We start from the raw sequence: 19,661 nt of genomic DNA, 5'->3' as shown, positions 1-19,661 counted from the left end.
GGGGGGGGGGGGGGGGGGGGGGGGGGGGGGGGGTCTCTTAGGAGTGGGTGTGGAGGTTTGGGGAATGATGGGAATGCAGGTACTGAGCTGAATGGAAAGAACCCTCGCATGTGTCTCCTCTCAAACAGATCCCGTCTAATTCTTGACTCTTTTGTGCAGCCTGAGTCCTGGCTTCCAGATGGCACTGGGAAGACAGAACTGGGAAACTAACCTTCTGGTTTCCTGCCTGTTTCTTTGAAATGAGTGACAACTGTGGTATGTATTTCCAGAATTTTGCCTCTGCTTCTCTATAGTCTTAAGGACCCTCCGTTGACCCTCTGCAGGGTGGGGTGAGGCTGTGACCCCAGAGGAAGGGAGGCGTGTAAGCCAGCAGTTCCCAACCTTTTTGGCATCAGGGACTGGTTTTGTGGAAGACAATTGTTTCAGGGATGGGGGGCGCGGGGGGATGGTTCAGGCAGTAATGCCAGCGATGGCGAGCGATGGGTAGAGGCAGAGGAAGCTTCACGCGCTCACCCACCGCTCACTTCCTGCTGTGCAGCCCGGTTCCTGACAGGCGGCGGATGGGTACCAGTCTGGGGGCCTGGGGGTTGGGGACCCCTGGTTTAGCACGTGGAACTTTTGGTGCATTGATAATTTGCCTTCAATACTGGGACCAGAGCTTTATGTGACCCAGTCGAGTGGACTTGTACCCATGTCACTGGAGGGAAGTAGAAACTGAGGCACCTACAATGGAGAGCACTTTTCTTTCTTTCCTCTAAGTGCGAATAACAAGCTGAAACCTGGTCTGTGGCTGGCGGGTAAGGACCGGGCATTCTAGAAACAATGAGCAATGTGCTCAAATTACTGCAACTGAGAACTTGCTTATCATTAGTCGATAAGCCCTACTTAATCTATATGGAATTCCTGCAACACAAGACTCCAGCCACCGCACCCCAAACGTCTGTGTGTGCGCGTGCGTGCCTGTGCACATGCGCCATCTGACAATGAGAACACTCCCATCATCAGTGAGATGGATTGGGCCCTAATTGATTTTCCATAGACAAATGCTTTAAATTTTGGTAAACCCTTTGTAACATCTTAGTCAAATTAAACAGCCCTTTCAAGTCAGATTTATAGTGCATAGGATTCCACTTAACTGAGACAAGCGATGCAATTTCAGTGCAATTTAAAGGGTATTTCATTTAGAGACGGAACCAATCCTTGTCAAGGCCCTGGAGGTAACAAGAAATCTTCCTCTTCTCATTTGGTTCCAAGCGGTTGCAGTCCATTCCACGGGGGCTGAGCAGCCCACGGAGAATTGTGAACGGTTCTGAGTAGTAGATTTCACGACCCAGGTTCATTGAAGGGGAAATGATGAAAGGGAGGGGATGGAAAAGAAGGCAGGACCTACCCACAACATCCAGAGCCTCTCTCAGACTTAGGAGAAAGTGTCCAGTCTGGGTGCACAAATGACTACAGGGTCTTTCTTCATTCCAGGCTGCAGCAGATCTGAGCACTGGCTGGATCTCTGCCCCCATTTGCTCCCCGGAACTGGTGCCCTTAAGCAAGATGCAACCTGCCCAACTGTACACAGCGGCCCCAGGAGGATGACATCAGGAATTTTACACACACATATGACCTTCCTTAATGTTTACCATACGAGGAGGTTTAAACTACTGTCCCGATTTTACACATATGGATGGCTGGGAGACATGAAACACTGTGTTCACAGGAACGTTGGTTGATGGGATTCTAGCCCAAGTCTATCTGGTTATATCCAACCTCTCCCCTAACTCACCATGGACTGCGAATCCAACTGAAGGGCCTGGGAAACTTCTTCCAGGGCCAAAGGAAGACCTGGCAGGTGTGAACCTCACATCTTTGAAGATGCTTTTGGAAAGGGGAGCAGATATTCTCAGTTGGCTGTCCAGCTTCCGCCACGAGGCTCCTGCAGTTGTGAGGTAACTCAGTTTTGTCTGTCCTCAAAGTTCTGCCTCACATCGAGCTGAAACTCCCCTCCCCTTGCCCTGAAAGAATGACTAGTGCCTGGACCAACAACTGCAGGTCTCTGTTCTAAGGGACCCACTGGCGAAGCCAGGAATAGAGAGCTGCTTCACCCCGGAGTCTTTGCTCTTGAATGAATGCAACTAAAAGTTAGTAACCTGCCCATCTTATTCTAGGGTCCTGAGAATCAAGAGATGAAGTAAATGGACTACAATACCCTTGCAACTGAGATGAGGAAATAAAGAAAACATACTCAGCTTTTAACTTAATAAATTTACATTGTTATGTATCCTATAATATACTGTTATATATTTATATATGTTTATGTTGCGTTTTAATGTATTGAGTTTTCAATACATTCGTTTTTAAGCAAAATCTATTCCATTTAAAGGACTGTCTTTTATGCTGAAATTAAACCTCTTTTACTGTATTGTCTTTTTCAAAATGTCCTTTCTTAATCAAAGAAGGTAACCGATAGCTGCGTGTGTGTGTGTATGTGACTGTGTGCATATGGTTTTATTGTAGCTCGTCTGTGTTTTATAAATCCTCTGACTTGGACAAAATTTAAAATTTGGCAAGTCTTTGTCAGTATCACAAACTTTTGCACACGTGTTTTTATATATGTGTGGTTTACATTTATGGGTCCATGGTCCCAACATTATAAGAATCACTGCCTTAGCCACAGAGAACTAACATTCACTGAGGGCCAGTCCTACCTTTTAATACTCACAACAACCCTGCAAGATAAATACATCTAATTCAAGATAATGTTGTTGCTCAAAGAATTTGTGCATCTTGTCTAATCTTTCACAGTTAGGTAGCTGAAGGTTTGAACTGAAGTCGCTCTGATGCCAAAATACCAGGACTTTTTGTTCTTTTTGATGTTTGTTTTTCACTTTACCACATTGTTTAATAGCTTCCTTTGATTCCTATAGTTCCATAGTGTGGTACTCGGAGGAAATTTGCTGGCTTTGAATTAATCAGTAAATTTCATTAATTCTTTCCGTTGGTGCCCACAATATCAAATACCTATGTCTGCAGAAAACATGTTTGACCCAACTGGACAGATTTTTGGAGTCCATAACTCAATGCAACCAAAAGAGAGCTATTGGAAGATTTAAACCACATTCCATTTGCTTCTTGGTTTCCTTGGATCAGTGATTCTTAGGAATTTTTAGGTCCACTGGAAATTAAATTCCATAAAGGCAGTGCCTTTTTTCCTGTTTTGTTCACTGCTGTACTTTCTACAACCTAGGCCATAATAAATACTCAAAAAGTGTTTTCCACATCATACAAAAAAATAAACTCAAAATGGCTTAAAGACTTAAATATAAGACATATACCATAAAACCCCTAGAAGAGAACATAGGCAAAACATTCTCTGACATAAATTGTACCAATGTTTTCTTAGGTCAGTCTCCCAAGGCAATAGAAATAAGAGCAAAAATAAACAAATGAGACCTAATCAAACTTACAAGCTTTTGCACAAAGGAAACCATAAACAAAATGAAAAGACAATCTAAGGAATGGGAGAAAATATTTGCAAATGATGTGACTGACAAGGGCTTAATTTCCAAAATATACAAACAGCTCATACAACTCCATAACAAAAAGACAACCCAATCGAAAAATGGGCAGAAGACCTAAAGAGACATTTTTCCAAAGAAGGATACAGATGGCCAACAGGCACACGAAAAAATGCTCAACATCACTAATTCTTAGAGAAATGCAAATCAAAACTACAATGAGGTATCACCTCACACCAGTCAGAATGGCCATCATTAAAAAGTCTACAAATAACAAATGCTGGAGAGGGTGTGGAGAAAAGGGAACCCCCCTACACTGTTGGTGAGAATATAAATTGGTTCAGCCACTACAGAAAACAGTATAGAGGTTCCTCAGAAAAGTAAAAATAGAATTACCATATGATCCAGCAATGCCATTTCTGGGCTTATATCCAGACAAAACTAATTCAAAAAGATACGTGCACCCCTATGTTCATAGCAGCACTATTCAAAACAACCTAAACGTCCACCAACAGATGAATGGATAAAGAAATGTGGCACATATATACAGTGGAATACTATTCAGCCTTAAAAAGAATGAAATAATGCCATTTATAGCAACATGGATGGACTTAGAGATTATCATACTAAGTGAAGTAAATCAGAAAGAGAAAGACAAATACCATATGATATCACTTATATGTGGAATCTAAAATATGACACTAATTAACTTATCTACAAAACAGAAACAGACTCACAGACGTAGAGAACAGACTTGTGGTTGCCAAGGGGGTAAGGGGGGTGGAGGAGGGAAGGATTGGGAGTTTGGGATTAGCAGATGCAAACTATTATATATAGAATGGATAAACAACAAGGTCTTACTGTGTAGCACAGGGAACTATATTCAATATCCTGTGATAAACCATAATGGGAAAGAACATGAAAAATAATGTGTATATATATATGCATAACTGAATTATTTTGTTGTACAGCAGAAATTGACACAATATTACAAATCAACTATACTTCAATCAAATTTTTTTTAAAAAGTGTTTTGAATGAGTGAATGAAAGAAAAAAGACTCATTTGAGTATCTGATAAAAGCTACAGACTATCTTCCCAGAAAAATGCACAGAGGCACATGGATAACACCGTGCATGGCATTTTCAGGTTCAGTAACCCCCGGAAGCTTATCTGTGATTCACAAAAGCTTAGGCTATTTTCTCATGAAGAAATAGCCCTTGACACTTACCATTATTGGAGGAGCAAGGCTCTTTGGCTCTGGACTCTTTCTTCTATGTGCATGGGCACCCGGATGGTGCGAGGTCATTAACAATTTGGATCATCCATTGTTTTACCTATTTGATCTGAATGTCTGGGGCCTTTCTGGACCTGAGAGGTAAAAAGAGAAATAACAGCCATCACTCAGTGAGGTTATATAGTCTGCCAGGCACTAGGTTATGCATTTTATGTATAATTGATCTAATCCTCATGTCAACCTTACCAGGTAAGTATTGTCATACCTATTTTTCATTTTTTTCATTTTATTTTTTAACTGAGGTTTAATTCACATATAAGATTATATTAATTTCAGGTGTACAACGTAACGATTCTATATTTATATATATTGAGAAATGATCACCATATTAAGCCTAATTAACATCTGTCACCATATATAGTTACAATTTTTTCCTTTTTTTTCTTGCGATGAGAACTTTTAAGATCTAATCTCTTAGCAATTTTCAAATGTGTATTACGGTATTATTAACTATAGTCACCATGCTATAATTACATCCTTGTGACTTATTTATTTTATAACTGGAAGTTTGTAGCTTTTGACCCCCTTCACTGACTCCCCACCCCACCCCGTAACCACCAATCATCAATTTGATAGTCGGACTTTGAAAATCCAGTTGTTTCCATGACTTGACAAAGTAGTGAAAGCTTAAGAACACCAGGATCCAACATGCTTTGTGAAATGGGGTCTCCTGAATGCCATTCTTTCATTAAAAAAAAAAAAAAAAAAAAGAGAGACACAAAGCAAGTGCCCAAATCTGAGTTGATATGATTGTAGACTTAAATTTTTTTTCCATTTTTATTATGAAAAATTTCAAACACACACAAAAGTAGAGAAAATAGTACAATGAAGCACCACGTTGCCTCAGCAACCATGTTTCTGCCAATCTTATTTCATCTACCCCACTGTATTTTTATTGCAATTTTTAAGCCATATTTTCCTTGATGCCCTCAAAATGCATCCCAGTAAAAGACATCCCAATAGAGACAACCTGACTCATGTTTAAGGTAGCCATCACTTTTAAAAATTTATTTATTTATTTATTTATTTTTGGCTGCGTCGGGTCTTCGTTGCTGTGCGCGGGCTTTCTCTAGTTGTGGCGAGCGGGGGCTACTCTTTGTTGTGGTGCGTGGGCTTCTCATTGTGGTGGCTCCTCTTGTTGCGGAGCACGGCCTCTAGGCTCATGGGCTTCAGTACACATGGGCTCACTAGTTGTGGTGCACAGGCTTAGTTCCTCCGCAGCATGTGGGATCTTCCTGGACGAGGGAATGAACCCATGCCTCCTGAATTGGCAGGTGGATTCTTAACCACTGAGCCACCAGGGAAGTCCTGAGGTAGCCATCATTTTTTATACTTAAAGAGCAAGGAATTTGTGGACAACACAATCTGCTCATTAAATCTAAAGATAATGCAATTTGAAGTTATTCGTATGCAAACGAGAGAAGACTCACCAATCACACCACGTAGATTGAAACAGTCTTTCTTTCAATCCGGCAGTGCAGGTTCCCTGGGATCTGCTGAATCAAGCTGTATTCCCCAAAGTACGTGGGTCTTTTATATTAGTTTCATTAGGGTAGTTCTGGTTCTTTACTTGTAGCAGAGCTTGGTAAATGAGAGGCCACCTAAGTAGCAATTAAACTAAACCAGAAAATCTTTCCTGTTCATTTCATCTTGTCCTTAAATAGTTTACACATCAATTGAACTGGGAAGAGCTCACGGTGGTTTATGATGCTTGCTCCACTAGGGGTCAGCGCCTAATGAGTTGGGTACTTATCTGTGACCCCGACAAGATGACTGTAAATGAACAGATAAGAAGACCAATGGGACTAGTTCTCAAGGCTGCCCACAGAATCAAGATAACAGAAGCCAGTGGAGTTGGTTTTTCAGTTTTCTACTGAAAAGTAGAAGCTGGGGGAGTCAGGTAGATTGAAACACCTAGGGTTTTTTAATTTAGAAAAATAAGGTGCTTATCTTAGCTCTTGACAAATTACAAGATATCTCTTCAACCCACTCTTTTTTGGAGGGACCAGCTTTCCTCTTATTTCTTCACAATACCCGGTAAACTTGTGGTTCCCATCAAATGATTCCACTGAGGTGGACGGCTTCACTTAATACAAAAGATGTATACAAACGTCAGTCTAGTGGAGTGGTACAGTGAAGCTTACTTGCTTGTACCATCACAGAAACATACTGAACATGGCGAAACAAAACCAAAAGATCTTAGTAAAAGTGCATTTGCAGACTGAACAGATAATATCATAGTGACATAGTATGGCATAATCAAAATTCTCAATAATTGGCAAACTAGAACAAAGAATCTCCTTTTTCTCCCATTCACTAGCTGTATTAGCAAGTTTTTTTTTAGTGTGGCACAACAAACAACCAAATCTCAGTGATTTGCAGCAACAAGTATTTGTTTTAAGCTGTGGGTTGATGTTTGGCTGCGGTTTGGCTGATTGTAGCTGGGCTCAGCTGGGTTATATTGCATCCAGGTCTGTTCCCTGTATTTTCATTCCAAGACCCAAGGGGCGACAGCTACCCGGAGCATATTTTTCTCATTACAGGGAGTGGACACTTAATAGGGCTGGTAGAAATTCGCTAACTTCTTCAGTCCTCGGCTGGGAACTGGCACAGGGTCACTCATTACCCATATTCCGCTTATCAAAGCAAAGTGCATGGTAAAGTCCGAAAATGGATACAGATGTATAATCTATAGACTCCAGCGGAAGGATCTGCAGAGTCAGAGAGAAAAGGGAATGGAGATATAAATTCTCTTCTGAAAAAGATTTGGGGACACTAATTCAGCCTCCCACAATAACCGTGAAAAGAGCCAAAACTGGCAGAAATGTGTGTCAACGTCAAATGTGCTGACCCGTGACTTTCTGGTAAGACAAAGAGTGCTCTCAAGTTCTTGACAGCCTTATCCTTTAGCCCCTTTGGCAACAGCATCAATGTCTCTATTTACACACGAGTATGGAATAAGGCATGGACTCTCCTCTTCTTAAACAAAACATCAGTGACAACTTGTGCCACAAAAAGGCGTATGTCAGACAGCAAGTATATCAGGGTGGAAAAATCAGCATTCCTCGGGCTAAAATAAATTATTTGGGATGGAGACTACCCACTCACTACTAAGCGGTTTCACAGAAAGGGCATTTTTTAATTGAAAAGTTTAAAATGAAAGGGTTGGACTCCTTTGGCAGTTAATTTTCAAGATTAATGTTTGCCCATCTCTTTCTAGGTTCCCTGAGAGAAGTTAGAAAGTTCTATGGGCTTGACACTAGGGGCAGAGCCATTCTATCCCATGCTACGTTCATTTGGCGCCCTGTCCAGAGAGAAGATACGAGGTAGGCGGACCACGGGGATGAGCCGGAGTGACACTTTGCGTGTTCTTCTACTCATCCTAGGTGATTAGGATCACCTAAGGTGAAGCTCACGAGCTCAAATGCCTTCAGCTGCTAGATCTGCAACAGGAAGGAGTAGCACTGACTGGGAGTCAGGAAAATGTCTGCATAAGCTTGAGGTTTGGTGGCAACTGACACTTGGCCTTGGTATAAAAGAGATGACAGAGGATGATGAAGATTGAGTTCATGTCCCTTCTAGAAGAGGGGCCTTTCAGTAACTGGCTCTAGCTAACTGCCAAGTGCAAATGTGGGGCTTATGTTGTCAGACACTATTTTTTCAGAGAAACTGGAAACCTCGACAAAATCTCCTTAATCTCTTAATGTTGACGAGAATGATAAATTCTACTGCAAGAAAGAAAGAGAGAGGGAGGGAGGGTGGAAGAAAGGACACCACTTTGCAGGTCCACTCTGGGAGTGAGTCAAACAAAAGCCATTCATAAGGCAAGGACGGCTGGGGTGGCCAGTGTGTGGCCTCCATGTGTGTGATAGCTCCTTTACCCTGTGGCAGGGCTGGACACAGCAGGACACTGAGCAGCAAGAGGTTCGGTTACTCCCAACCTCTCCTGAGTCAGACCATCACACCACATCCTCATTATTTTGTGAGAAGTGACATGAATCCCATAAATAGCAAACCTGTATTCAAACATAAATTCATGTTTAAACAAAGCATCCATGATTGAGTAATGATTCGCTCCTTTGAATCACCCATGCCATTACTCCCAGGAGTATGGATAACAGAATTTAATATCAATATTTAATTTTCAATCCATGAGCTCGATAAAAAGAAGGAGCACGTGTTTATGGGATGTCTGTTGTGGGTCAACCCTCTGCTGGGCACCGCGTAGACTGCAGAAGGAGCCAGCGCTACAGGGCTGACAGTGGCAGGAAGAGTGATAACCGTGTGGCCAGCCTTGGCCCCAGGCCTGTTCTCCCCTCACAGGTCGTGCGCCCTAAGCAATGGACTTCATCTCCTAAACCTCCTTTTCTTCGTGGAAAGCTGAGTTCTTCCCAGATTTGCAGAATGCATTTGCGATTTTATATTTAAAGTTCCGAGTTCAATACCTGGTGCTTATTAGATGTTGGGAAAACTTTATAACATTTCTGTGCCTCAGTTTCCTCTTCTACGTAAGAGAATAATAAGAGTTCCTGGCTCAGAAAATTGATATAAGTAGAGAGATAACGTGTATACAGCTCTTAAAATGAAGCTCAACATGTAGTACTTAATCCATATATATGTGTGTGTGTGTGTGTGTGTGTGTGTATGTGTGTGTGTGTGTGTGTGTATACGCTATTTTTTCAATATTTATTACTATTATTAAGTAGACTTCATTATGAGGAACAAATAAATCTATCAACATTGTAATGGGTCATCTATGTCCCATATGAGATATTGTCTTCTATTGTATCTGCAGGAACACACCCACGGAAGATGTCATAGGTGGCCATATAAACACGCGCACACACATAAGATGAATGAATTAAGCTAAGGGAGGAGAAAGTTCCAGGGAGGGAGGTATCCTGGCCTCCACCTATTCTAATGCCCTTTCTGGCCCTGTTTTTCCAGAGCACAGCTCTGCAACTGGAATTGCATCGGAGAAGGACCCTCAGACTCCGGGCAGGCAGACCCTTGGGAAGGGGATGACGGGCTGGTGAGGTAAGAAGGGCAGTCAAGGAAAGAGACCTGCTCCAAAGAAGAAAACGGACTCCATAATTTTGCATTAGTATCACTTTTCAGCTTGTACATTACACTCTTTTGGAGGGATTGAAAAGGAGAAAAACAGGTGGGCTGCCTTCTTCTGATTCATCAGCCATGCGTCTCTGAGGCAGGAGCTCATTTAGTCCTCAGTTTCCCCGTTTACAACAGTAACATTTAATTGTCTGAAAGGTACTCGGAGATCCTTGGAAGGAAGGCACTCCATGAAAGCCAACGGGTCTCATTATCCTTTGGGGTCTTCGCTTCCGGCATCCACGGGGCTCGCGCCGCACCTGTCAGAGATAGAGGCGCCCCACAGGGCGGTTAAGGAGAAGGACGTAGGGGAGCGAGTTGGGCCGCTGGGAGCAGACGGAGAGCAGAATGGCAATTTTCGGGGGGGTGCTTAATGGAGACCCCCTCCTTCTCGGAAGGAAAAGCTGGCAGAAGCTTTGTTTCACGTGAACACAGTCCCCAGAACAGTGAGAGGAGGTGAGAAGCCGGCTTAAGTGGTGCTTCGCGTGGGGGAAGCTTCGGCAGAAAAGCGGGGGCCGGGGGTGTGTGTGGGTGCCATCTGCCGCCTCCCTCCTGTTACCTAGCTGAGAAAGGTCTCTGCATAGTGCACGGCTTGTTCTGGAACTTGAATCGTGAGAAGCAGCTGTGCTACACCTCCTTAGGCATCGGGTCAGCTACTTTCCCTACGCCCCCAGGACTTGTGCAACTTGCCATGCGCGGTGATGGTGTAGCATGTGTCGGGGAGCGGGGGGGGGTGGGGGTGGGTGACGGTGGGATGGGCTGCTGCGATGCTAATGGCTTGGAAAGTCCACCTCCAGAAAGTCTCTGGGTCCGCGGACATAAAAGAAACGTGAAGGAAGACCTGGATTCCAAAGACAGGCGCACACATTCTGGCACGTGTGTCTAACCAAACACGTATATATGCACACAGAGAACACATACATGTAGGGAGTTGCAGAAGACCGTGTGTTCAAAAAGAGGAGAGTGAAATTATACAGAGGTTTCATTATTTGCAAAGTTCAGTGTTATTCAGCTTAGGAATTTTAGAAACGAAAAATGGGTTTAAATAGACATTTTCAACTCAATGCACTTTGCACATAGTTGAAACTCAATATTTATTGTATGGGATAAATGAGGGCAAGGAAGGAAGAAAAGGAGAGAGGGAGGGAGGGAGAGAGGTAGGAAGTCCCAATAATTTCAAAGCAGAAAAGTTTCAAGATGAGGTGAGGATGATCTTTAAGTCAAATTCCTCTTCTTTTTATTTATTTATTTATGGCTGCGTTAGGTCTTCGTTGCGGCGAGCCGGGGCACTCTTAATTGCAGTGCGCGGGCTTCTCATTGTGGTGGCTTGTCTTTGTTGTGGAGCATGGCCTCTAGGCGCGTGGGCTTCAGTAGTTATGGCACACGGGCTCAGTAGTTGTGGCACACGGGCTTAGTTGCTCCGCAGCATGTGGGATCTTCCCAGACCGGGGCTCGAACCCGTGTCCCCTGCATTGGCAGGCGGATACTTAACCATTGTGCCACCAGGGAAGTCCCAAAATTCCTCTTCTTTTATCTTGACTAAACACAAAGAGTTAAGTCCCCTTCTAAAGAAATAATGAAGAGGGAGAAGGGTGATTTGGGGTCCAGGATAGCTTAGACCCAATATTTTTTCCACGTCCTGTTCTATTCTAGAATATTTTCTTTCTCTTTGGGAGGGGAGGGGCAGATAGCAGAGCTAAAATCTTTCTTCTAGGCCTTTGCTTCAAGAGGTGGCCAGGTAACCAGCTCCCACTGTGATGGATTCAGGGCAGATTCAGAGATGGAGGAAGCCTGGCCCTGGGAGGTAAAACGGGACCAGGGAAGGAAAGGAGCCTGCACAGCAGGACCAGAACTCTGGGACTGAGTGTAGCCCTAGGTCTAGGAGTTCAGGACTGTTTTTATGCCTCCATTTTTTTTTCTGGTTATTGTTTTTATTTTTGCTTTTCCTTTCTATTTAGTTAGGTTCTTTGTTTATTTTTAACATTTCAGCATCTATCAGCTGTGCTAAGGAAAACAAGAGAAAGTTATTTGTGTCCACATGAATGTGTACACACACACCCCAACAGATTAAAGGGGATGCAATTCCTCATGAAGGAAGCATGGTGACTGCAGTGGGAATCCAAATAGAACCCCTTGACCTGAAAGGAAGACAAACCTCAGGGGGGAAGCCTTGAAGACTCTGGCCTTCTTTTATTTTATTTTATTTATTTATTTATTTATTTTTTGCGGTACGCCGGCCTCTCACTGTTGTGGCCTCTCCCGGTGTGGAGCACAGGCTCCGGACGCACGGGCTCAGTGGCCATGGCTCACGGGCCCAGCCGCTCCGCGGCATGTGGGATCTTCCCGGACCGGGGCACGATCCTGCGTCCCCTGCATCGGCAGGCGGACTCTCAACCACTGCGCCACCAGGCAAGCCCTGGCCTTCTTTTAAACAAGGGAGGCAGCGCTTGTACAAGGAGTCCCAGAAAATAAGAGGATGCTTTCAAGGCACTGCAAGAAAACACAAGGCTAGATCTCGAAGAGTCAACACCAGTTCTAAGCCAGCCCACCAGCACCAACTGCAAACACACAGATACAAGCCAGAAGGCACGCTCCTTCCAACAGACACAAAGCAGAGGTGAGAGTCAGGATGGGCGCCACACAACGTGTGCTCTTTTAATAAATGCTACTTGGGAATAACAAGCACAGGGGAAAGTGAACAATTATTTCCCAGGAGTCGAGAAGCCAAGTCTCTGCCAGCATTTTTCCGGTCCTGAGGGACACCTGTTTCCACAGCAACCACAACTTGGGGAGAAGGCTGCCTTCAAGTTATCTATCCCAGGAAGGTATTTAGTCAGGGCTATCAATTCTGCATGGGCAGAAAGAGCACAGAATAGGAGTCACAAACCTCACTGGGGCTTCGGGAGGTTGAAGAAATTGGTACTGAGGTTAAGCCACAGAGTCAGCTGTCAGAACCCATCCTGAACTTCACCCTTATGACTTCTTGCTGAGTTCTGGCAGCTCCTGAACCCCCTGAACCTGGGTCCTCATCCTGGCAACCTCCACCTGATGGTGACATGATGAGGATGATGACAGCGATGATGACGATAAAAAAACAGTGATCATAACAGAAATGAAAGCTGATTGCAAGTGCTTCACATGCATTTTCTTAGTCTGCCTCACAAAAGCCCTGTGACATAAATGCTAATCTTGACCCACTTCACTGATGAGGAAACGGCAGCTCAGAGAGGTTAAATAACCTGATCAGAGGCACACAGACAGCAAGAAGGACATGATGTATGAACCCAGCTCTGTGTAGCAACATAGTCATTCCTTTCAGGAGCACGATAGCTTAAGAGCTCAGACTGTGCAATAGACTCCCTCAGTTCCATCCTGCTTAGAGATTTATCAGTTGTGGGATTTATCGCTTAGTTCCTCTGTGCCTAAATGCCATTATCCGTAAAATAGAAATAACAATAGTAGCTCCTTCTTGTTTTGTCTTTGTTTTTGAGAATTAAAAGAGTTAACACACGTAAAGCAGTGCTTTTCAAACCGTAACCTGCGAATAAATGACCTGGCCATCCTATTAAACTGCAGTTTCCATTTGGTAGGTCTGGGATGAGACCTGAGAGTCTGCATTTCTGATGAGCCTCTAGGCGCTGTAGGTGTGCAGATCACACTCTAGTTTGCAAAGCGGCAAAGCACTTGGAATTACACATGATAAACCATAAAGAAGTATCGGCTGTTATTATTACTATTATTATGTTAGCCTCCTCTAGCCACAGTCCTCTGCCAGAACTCGTGACTTTTTTTGAGGGTTGCATCCTGGCAGCCGCCTCAGCCCCTGAGAACCCTTAGCTTATTTCTGGTATGCAAACATGCCATTTGGAGTAAGCATGAATGGGCTACCTCTGTGAACAGCCTTCTTTCTCTGCTTCTGCATGAATTAATTAACTGAACCCATGGAGGATTAACTTCTGCTGGAACCTTCATGAAAATGCCTTCGTCCCCCAAGAACAAAGCAAGGGGACTTATCTGCTTTCTCCTCCCTCTGACTCAAGCAAGAAGTCTAGGGGGGATGGAGTGACCGTGTCCACAGGCCAATGTGGGTGAGCACTAGGATACAATGCCCAGATCCCTTACAAGGAAGGACCTGTTGCCCCAGAAGCTGGGGGTGCGTTGGCAGGTAGACCTCGGCATCAGCCACCTCGGGGTTACCTCCGCTGCAGTGAGGATGGGTAGATGCAGTGAAACCGAGCAGGACCCTGGGGGGCCCTTCCGGGGACAAAAGCCTTTTCGTGTCCCCCATTTCTTGTTTGTAGGAAAAAGGTTTCAGCCTCCTATACAATACCTTCCCTGAGTTCCAAAGGGCAGATTCAAACAATTGCTACTAGTTAGGGGAGTGAGGGAATGCAGAAAGAAACATCAGTGCAGCATGGGGCCTGGGCGTGGCTCCTCCTGGGAGTGGGACGGGTGATGTGCAAACCAGTCTGATACAGATCTCTGAGTTCTTCTACAGGAACTAAGGCCCCCACCCAGGTGGAGGATGATAAATTCAGGCTGTGCACAAGCTCGTGGACCCCAGACTGGTTGGAACCAGAAGGCTGATGACCGACATTCCTGGAACACCACCTCTAACCAATCAGAGGACAGTTACACACCCTGCAGCCCTCCCCCCAAAACTTTGCCTATAAAAACTTCTTCCCTGAAACCCATCGGGGAGTTCGGGTCTTTTGAGTGTGAGCCACCCATCTCTCCTCGCATGACGCGGCAATGAATAAACCTTTCTCCGATCCAAACTCTGATATTTCAGTTTGTTTGGCCTCTGTGCATCAAGCACCCAAACTTGGGTTCAACGTCAGCGGGGGCATGAAGGCCAGGTCATCGCAGCCCAATCACAGGCAACTCTGGAGGGCTCTTTCTCTCTAGAGGTCCCCAGGCCATCGGTCAAGGATGAGCTTGAGCCTTGAGTATCACCCTGGATTTCTCTCTCCCCACCCCTGCCCCCTCTCACTCCCAGAGGCACTGCATTGGTTTCCTGTAATGGCTGTAACCAATTACTACAAACTTCGTGGCTTCAAACAACACAAATGTATTCTCCTATAGTTCTGGAGGTCATAAGTTTCACTGGGCTAAATTAAGATGTTGGCAGGGCTGTGTTTCTTCTGAAGGCTCTATGGCAGAATTTCTTTCTTTGCTTTTTCCAGCTTCTTGAGACTGGTGTCTTCGTTGGCTCACGGCCCCCTCCTCCAACTTTAAAGCCAGCAGTACAGGCATCTTCAAATCTCTCTCTAAGCCCTCTGCTTTTGTTGTCACACCTTCTTTTACTCTGACCCTCCTGACCTCTGATGCTCCCTGCTGTACAAACTCTTGAGATGGTACTGGACTCATCCAGATAATCCAGGATCATCTCCCCACCTCAAGATCCTTAACTTATTCACATCACCAAAGTCCCCTGTACCACGCAAGGTAACATATTCACAGGTTCCAGGGATTAAGAGGCAGACATTTGGGGGGCTATTCTTCTGCTTCCTGCAGCTATTCCTTAAAATATGGTGCACATATGACTCCATCTCAGAGATTGTTTTCTGGGGAACCCAACCTGCAACACTACTATTTAGAAACACTACTTCCACAGCCTGTCTTATTTCAGTTCTGGATTGTTCTTGCTAACAAGGGGTGAGAAAGAGGAATAGCCATGTAGATTACCCAAAGCACACAACCATCCAAATAAGAAACCTTCATAACCTATGACATCATGTAGAGTTGGCTTTAGAGAATCCACGTATGTCTGTCTGTGTATTAAAGAAATGATTTTACCCAAGAATAGGTCTGGGCTTTGCCCTTGATTCCTAGGAGCTCATCACTAAGCTCTTAGAATGACCTGCCTGATAAGAGTGTCTTTGTTTACTTGGGAGCCTTGGGCCACCCCCTACAGTCTAGATGGTTTATAATGGAGGGCGTGGGCCATGTGCTATGAGCTAAAACTTTGGAGGAGCTGAAGACTGAGGCAAGCCATGTGGGTGGGCAAGTATGTCTAGATGTTGAAGCCCCAATAAAAACTCTGGACACCAAGACTTGGGTGAGCTTCTCTGGTTGGCAATACTCCATGAGTATTGTTGTACATTGTTGCTAGGAGAAGACAGTGCTGTCCGTAACTCCAGCCAGAGAGGTCAACTAGAAGCTCTACATGTGAAACTCTCCTGGCTTCTGCCCCATGTGTCTTTCCCCTTTGCTAATTTTAATTGGTTTTATTCTGCCTTAAGAAATTGTAACATTGAGTCGAATGGTTTTCAGTGAGTCTGTGAGTTCTTCTAGCAAATTATCAAACCTAAGGGTGGTCTTGGGGACCCTGAACTTGAGTTAGTGTCACAAGCGATGGTGCTCTCGGAGGCCCCCAAACTCTGCTCTGTTTAATGCACAGTATTTAGGAAATTTCCCCCCCAAAACTTTTCCCGGCAGGACCTCTATGTCTTCTTTACTTTTTCCATTCTGATTGCCTGATCAGCTCTTCTCTGTAGCCACCTTTGAATTAGAGACAGGTATTTCCCTCTCTGGCTGCTGCAAAGATCCAACCCAGGGCAATGCTGAGTCATTTTGGAATCTTCTTGGGACCTGGGAGGGCAGAGAAATGTCTTGATTCAACAACCGAGACTCAAAGCACATTAGATGTCGGAAACGGCTCAGTTCAACCTCTTGTTTGTCGTTGCTGTTGCTGCCATTCTCATACACCGGAGATACAAAGACGGGAAAGACCCCCTCTAGGGTTGTAACAGGGGCGGGGCGGGCACGCGGCCATTAGTGCGTGGTCCTCGCAGCAGAGAGCGTGGTGAGCGGCAGATCGTGGCCTTCTCCCCAGGGCCCTCCAGACCCGCTGGCCCCGGGCTGCCGGGTGAGCTGGGGGGCCCAGCGACAGGCTGAGGACTGTGTCCTGCAGGGCTCCAGAGCCCTCGCCACAGCCGCCCATTGGCCGGGCCCAGGCCTTGAGGCAGCAGCGAACCTCTCCCCCTCCCCGCCTTGGGTGGCCTGAGGAGCCTGAGGGCCGGCTGGGTCCTGGGCGCCTGGTTCCCTCAGTGACGATGGCTGGGCAGGGTCTGGAGACCTGGCCCTGAGGGCGCCGCCAGCTGAGCTCTGCCTCCTCAGCTGGACCTGGGCACTGGCGGGAAGACCCAGACTGGGTGCTGGACGAACGCTCCTGGGCGGGGTAACCGGCCCCCGCGGGGACCCCCTCCTCTTAGCCAGGGCCTGGACCTCAGAGGGCAGAACCTGAGCCTTGGGACCCTGCCCTTTCTTGTCTTGTTTTGGTGGAGGCTCACAGGGACATGGCGACCTGACCGTGACCTGACCTCAAGAACAAAGGATCTGACACCAAGAAGGTTGCAACAGCTAACCACGCCCCGCCCTCACCTTTCCTGTGAAAGGGCTTTGCTGAAAGCTTTCAGGGAGTTCGGGGTTTTGAAGGCATGAGCCACCCATCTCCTTGCATGGCCCTGCAGTAAACCTTTCTCTGCTCCAAAGTCCAACGTTCTGGTATTGTTTGGCCTAACCGTGCGTCGGGCACTTGGTCTCGCGTCCGCTAACGGACAGGCAGTGCACGTGGAAGAGACAGACCAAGACTGCAATGCGGTAAATTACGTGCCCCTCTAGGTGCTGATTACAAACAGAAAGAGGGATCAACAGGGGCCTTTCTTTGCTCTACCTGCCAGGAAGCTCAGGAAAAACATCACATCACCATCAACTGTGTTTACATTTATAGTGAGCAAAGCTTCGTTTTTACTTTTCCTTTTGGCCCTTCATTTCTGTTTATATCTTTATTTTAATATATTGAGCATGAATTTACTGTTTATTTTACTATTTGGACCTCAGTTGTATAGAATTAATCATAATTCTGACTCAACCACACACCTTGATCGTTACTCCCTGCATACTACAGTCCTTGTTTGTTTATTTGCTTGCTTGTACCTTAATTCATTTATTTTTAACAATGTAATAAGCAAGTATGAATGCACTCCCAAGGCAAAAACTAGATCCACAACAATAACTTACATTGTACATTCACTCGCTATTTCAAAACATCTAAAATAATCTGTACTTTCTTTTCTCGAGAGTAAAATTAATAAGCTGTTCTTCAGAAAATTTTCCAAATAAAGGCTTACATACATAAAGAGAAAAATATGACCCAGAATTCATTCCCTCATGCCCACCCACTTCATCAATAGCAGTTAATATTCTATTCTGGCACATTTACATTTAAATATTTTTCTATGGTCTAAGTCATAATGTTTAAACCATATGGTTTAAGTATGGAAAGCTGCACATCTTTTTTTTTTTTCACCACTTGCTACTATGTATTAAATACTTCACTTAACATCACGTATTACATTATTCCTTATTTTTGACTCTGAACATTATAAGCCATATTTGGATAGTACCGTAACTGATTTAGTAATTGACTTATTGTTAGACATTTAGGCTGTGGCTTTTCTGAGAGGGATATGATAAGTCATATTACGAGATAATATTTTATATGTAATTATTACTTTACTTTTTTGTCGAGTCTTCTGTATTCTGATTCTCAGAGACTGGATGTCTGGGACATCGTTTCGAGGAAACAATTGGACGATGCATCTCCAACATTTTAAACTTGTCCAACTGTTTCCCAGAGAGATAACACCAATTACTACTGACCTTGGCAAGAAGGGTCCCTGCCCTGGTCCCACACTTTCCTGGGCCCCTCTCTGGCCTCCCTTGGGCCATGGCACTTCCTATGGGTCAAGGGGATAACCCACTGGGAGCCCATGACCTCTGACTTTCTAGATCTTGCTCCCAATGCTTGGGGTCTTGGAATTGCCTTCCTCTGGTACCACACCTGATTCCACGGCTTCAGAGTTTCTTCCCTGGGGCTGTTTTCTCAAGAGAAGACCTCAACTGCACTGTGCATAGCCCAGGCTGTGTGTAGTGGGTGGGTTACCTGGAAGGATCTTGGAGGTGCAGTTGGGGGGGTCCACACGCCTGTGTACAGAGTCCCTCCTAGCACAGGTGGAGCTGGGGAGGCAAGAGAAGTGGGAAGCTGCTAGGGGCCAGGACCGCCAAGTTCTACCAAAGAACTCCGGAGAGCCCAAGAATTATAAATTCACCCAAGTCATTAGGAAGGTGTACTTGTCAAGGTAGGAAGACTGAAAATCCTTAACGCTTCTTAGCTTTGTTTGTAACTTTTAAATCTGCAGGCACATGGTACGTGGGCCCCCAGTTATACTCTTGTCCTGGGCCCTGAGCTTGTTAGGGGAGGAACTGATCCATTTCTAGTCTTACCAGCACCTTGGAATGTGCCTGCTCACCAGCATTACTGCTTAGGATCATCCTTTGTTAACTTGGTGGATGAAAAACACTGTCTCGTGCTTGTTTTAAAATGCATTATATTTGGCTATTCATGTTTTTATTTTGTTAATGATTTGGGTCTTTATTTATCTACTGTGGCCTCAGATTTTCTTAGAAGTTTGTAAAGACGATCTTTATATTAAGGATAGTAAACTCCGTACGTATAACAACTAGCCTAGAGCTAGGTAGGTGGTGTCTGTCCAGTACATAGCCCCTCCCCGCCAAAAAACTGCCCGTGATTAGCAGGGTAGAGGGTGGGACCAGTGAGCGAGGAGCAAGTAAAATCTGAGAGAGCTGCGGGGACCCATTTGATTATAGTCATTAACTGGTGGTCACTAAAACAACCAACCAAGATCAGCAAGATGAGAGCAAGGAAAAGAAGACCTAAG

At 45.0% G+C, this 19,661-nt stretch overlaps 1 long non-coding RNA gene across 10 annotated transcripts in view; it reads right to left on the bottom strand.

Moving 5' to 3' along the window:
• Nucleotides 1–19,661, bottom strand: part of LOC114487735 (uncharacterized) — a 182,004-nt gene that overhangs the window by 140,739 nt on the left and 21,604 nt on the right. For all 10 annotated transcript variants that reach the window (XR_008619288.1, XR_008619286.1, XR_008619284.1 and 7 more), the window contains exon 2: nucleotides 4,741–4,880. This is a non-coding gene — a long non-coding RNA (uncharacterized lncRNA). The remainder of the gene's footprint in view (nucleotides 1–4,740; nucleotides 4,881–19,661) is intronic.

Source organism: Physeter macrocephalus, chromosome 14 (genome assembly GCF_002837175.3).
Source record: "Physeter macrocephalus isolate SW-GA chromosome 14, ASM283717v5, whole genome shotgun sequence".
Classification (NCBI taxonomy): Eukaryota; Metazoa; Chordata; class Mammalia; order Artiodactyla; family Physeteridae; genus Physeter; species Physeter macrocephalus.
The sequence above is the reverse complement of the archived record's forward strand: the minus strand, read 5'-3'. Positions and strand labels throughout refer to the sequence as shown.